Source organism: Pteropus alecto, unplaced genomic scaffold (assembly GCF_000325575.1).
Source record: "Pteropus alecto unplaced genomic scaffold, ASM32557v1 scaffold20, whole genome shotgun sequence".
NCBI lineage: Eukaryota > Metazoa > Chordata > Mammalia > Chiroptera > Pteropodidae > Pteropus > Pteropus alecto.
In genome coordinates, this window is record NW_006436298.1 from 32,519,623 (window position 1) to 32,523,790 (window position 4,168).

At 31.6% G+C, this 4,168-nt stretch overlaps 1 non-coding gene across 1 annotated transcript; it reads left to right on the top strand.

The window, feature by feature from the left end:
* The first annotated feature begins 1,780 nt into the window (after positions 1-1,780).
* LOC112480763 lies at positions 1,781-1,899 on the top strand. The gene has a single exon (XR_003046764.1). It is a non-coding gene; the product is annotated as a 5S ribosomal RNA (ribosomal RNA).
* Positions 1,900-4,168: the final 2,269 nt, after the last annotated feature.

Consider the following 4,168-nt stretch of genomic DNA (forward strand, 5'->3'; position numbering starts at 1 on the left):
CTGGTTTTGCCTACCTTTCCGATTCCATTTCTTATCAATCTCCTCACTCATAATCCTCACTCCCATCTCCACTGGACTTCTTTCTAATTCTCTTCTTTACAAACCTCTTCCTTGCATTAAAATCTTTGTATTTGTCAATTCATTTTCCTCAAATTTTATTCTAGATGCTAATTCTGCAGAGGCCTTCTTTGATTACTGTCTAAAATAGCCTCTATTATTCTCTATTCTGCTTTCTGTTTTACTTATTTGATATTATATTATATGATAGAATTTTACGTTTTATGGTTTTTTCTTTCACTAAAATATGTGCTTCATGAAAGGCAAGAACTTGATCTTTCTTGTAAATGACACATCCCATCCTCGAACACAAATATAATTAATAGTACTTATGAAATATTTTCTGTAAGAATTTTGAAGAGAAATAAAAATAAGTCCTTGAAAGAGCAATTAAGAGAAAGAGAGAAAGAAAGAGACAGAGAGACAGAGAAACAGAGAGAGAGTCAGAGAGACAGAGAGACAGAGAGACAGAGAAAGAGAATATTTTTCATTCTGACAGTCTTAAACTAGATTTGGAAAGAGTATTTGGTGGAAAAATATAACTGAGAAAGTTAAATAATTTATAATATTCTCTTTATGGAAAAAAATACAAAACAGCCACTAACTATATGATATATGATATATTTCATTAATTGATTGATTGATTCATTAACAGAGCATCTACTATATTTCAAGAATCCATCCAGGACCATGAATCACAAATGGGAACAAGAAGCAAGTCATGTCAGTCATAGGTCCTCATAGATATAGAACAGATAATATTCTGATCTTCTAATATGATTTCAACAAATCTACACAGCAAAGGATGGTATTTTTGACAAAATCTATCAAAGTCATGTTTTCAGTTTTTACATTTTTCTGTTCTCTGTTGTTTGTGCCCCAGTAGATCTGATCAAGTATTGCTGATTCTGTGAAATAATCATGGCTCCGCACCATTTATTTTCAACTCTAAGGTTACAAGATATTCATTTCCCATGATGACTCATCATTTATCTAAACTGTATTTATTCAAAACCTGAACTGAAATTTTCTGTATTTTTTTTCACTTGGTCACTTTCAAAAATAATCAAATTTACAAGATGATTCAGAATGCTAAAGCAGCCCAAAGTGAGGTTTTTGAAGAGATTTTCAACAAGAACAGCCAACTCTTGCTCTTTTTTTAACATGCCTGTTCTCATAATGCTATTGGCCTTGCTAACATTTTTCGTGATGACTCAAGACTTTTTGTACTACTCTCCATATAAGCTAGTGATGCTTAATCTGAACTACATGTACTCTGTGAACCCCAAGAAATAACATAGAAATATAGTGCACTGTCGTTTTATATTTTAGGGCTTTGAAAAGAGGATCCAGTCTCTTTCAGCTTTGTATCATCCACAGTACCCAAAGCAGAAAGGTGAAATAGAGCTACAGTGACCAAATGATTTTTTGCCACCTTATTGTATATTCGTTTGCACAGGCTCTAAAAGCATTGGTATGGATGTTATCACTAGGTTTTATGTTTGCCTTCAAAATAAAACAATTGCCTCTCCAGCACTGCCTGTTATCCACTGAAAACCTGCAGACACCACAAATTTTCTATTAGAAAGTATCAAAAATATCTCACTGTATGTGCTGACAATAATTAATTATATTAAAATTGTATAGCTTATAAGTAAAAATTATAAGATAAAGTAATAAAATAAAATTTCAAATACCAAGTTTATTAAAAAATAGTCTCCCAGTCTATGGCCATGCCACCCTGAACAAGCCCAATCCCATTTGATCTTGGAAGCTAAGCAGAGTCGGGCCTGGTTAGTACTTGGATGGGAGACCACCTAGGAAGACCAGGTGCTGTAGGCATGAAAAATTAAAAAATAAAAAATAAGGATCGTAAGCTGACAAGGTCCTTGCAATCTGTGAGGTCAACCAAGGGCTGCCTCACTAAAAAAAAATTAATTAATTTAAAAAAATATTCTTCCAAATATATCTTATATAGAATCACTCACTAACCTTTTGTTGTTTGGTGATTTATAAAATGTGTTAGTTTAAGTATTTAGGAGTTTATAAGCTAAAAGCAATAAAGCCTTTCTACCAAATCAAGTAATGGAAAAAATATCACTTGGTTTTTAGTGATTATTAGTAAATGAACTAGAAAAAATGAGACTAAAAGAAATGCTTTTCTCAGTATAATCGTTGGGTTTCTGTCTTGCTATAGATTTTTATTTTTTCCTGCAGTTAGGTGAGTTCTCTTCTGTGCTTCAGGGATTAATTAGAAATGTGAATAAGCATGAAAGCTGTTGGGGTTTTGAGTGAGTATGCCATTGGCTATATAAGACTTTAAATTCTTAAAGAAAACAAAAGAATAATATTTGATGGACATTCAGTAGGAAATGACTAGGTGTTATTACCTAGGCACCAAAAAGTTAAAGACAGATCATTACATAGATGTTTTGTAGGTTTGTACTAAAACAACTTCAAAGGCCAAGACCCAAGAGCATTACTATAATTCCAACAATGATTATATTTCCTGAACTTCACTATCCAGCTGAGTAGTCTGTTTAGCTCAATAAGTCCAAACCTGCAAAGCAGGTTTGTACATTCTTTGGAATGATTTTCACATTTCCAGCAAGGTTATTTATTTATTCATTCATTCATTCATTCATTCATTCATTTAGTTCTCCCCATGTAAAAACTAGTGTATGCTTTTTAATATAAAATAAGTTTTTTCTAAGTGCTTGAATTTCAGGTACACTAAGATTATACAATAAAATACCACTTCACAGATAAACAATGTCAAAGACCATTTGGAGTAGCACAGCTGACAGAGAAGAAAGGGTTTTTCAAAAGTGAAACTGAGAACGTTGTACAAAGCCAAGGGTCTTGAAGTGACATTGCTTTTTCAAGCATTATTTGCCTAATCAATCTGAAATAAATTTTTAAGCCAAATGTTTATTTCTTGAAGTATTGGGAGCCTAAAGATTGTTTTAACCCATGCCTTAGGGTCACATTTGCCTTCCATGTCTTAAATTTTTGGAGAACGAAACTAGGGTAACTCACCAAGAGCTCTTCAAGCATCCTAGACAGAAGTAAGCAACAATGTCGCTTATGGTCTAACATGAGGTGGCGCTTTATTCTTAGTCCTCAGACTTCAGATTTATCAATGTAACAGAAGAATCATTGTATATCAAAAAACAATATAGTTAGACACAAGCTTCTAAAAAGAGATAATTCTTTGTCCTAATTTCAAATAAGGCAAGAATTCTGCTGAAGGTAAAATTTGATATATGGACCTTTCTACTATTTTGTATTTTCTACTAAGGCAAAATTCATTTCACTTTATTTTTTTCACACTTTATTTTTTTTTTTTAAGTGAACTTGATATGATCCATTAATTGCCCCCTTAATCTAATCTTAGTTGACAACCAAATTGTTATTGTTATTGGTTTTAGAAAATCCTGATTTATTTAAAGATGCTTAAGTATGAAACCGATTTGGAGGAAACTATGTTTTTAGATTTTATATTTAGCTTGTATATAAACATATAATCATACCTGAACAAATCATAACGATGTTTAAGTATAATTTATCTGCATGTAGACAAAGAGAAACCACACTCCTGTTGTTCTTAAGATAAAAACAAACAAACAAACAAGCAGAAACTAAAAAGGATAGATAAATTATTAGGAAAAGTTGATAGAGCCAGCAAAGTAAAAAAACTTGAAAGGAATTATGAGGTAAAAGAAACAAGGCTTATTATGTATTTGTAGAGAGACACCATTTATGTGTACTTGCATCTATCTTGAAGACTGATAAGAAAAGAAATCTGAATGATTTATGCTTCATGTTTTTATATTTTCAGTAAAATTTACATTGCATGTTATACTGCAACACATTTTCTTATTAAATATTAATCCAAAAGTGTCTGAACGTTAATCATTTATTATATTCATAATAGTTTATCTACTTCTTCTTCCTAAATTATTTAGCGTAAAATTTTTTCAAAGATTTTCTTTTGAAGGACTTTCAGTCTAGCAAAGCCAGAAAACAGTATATGGTCAATGTCTGAAAGGAAATAATTTTATTTCTCAATAGAGCGATATCCGCAAACACTATCTCACAGAGAAAGAGC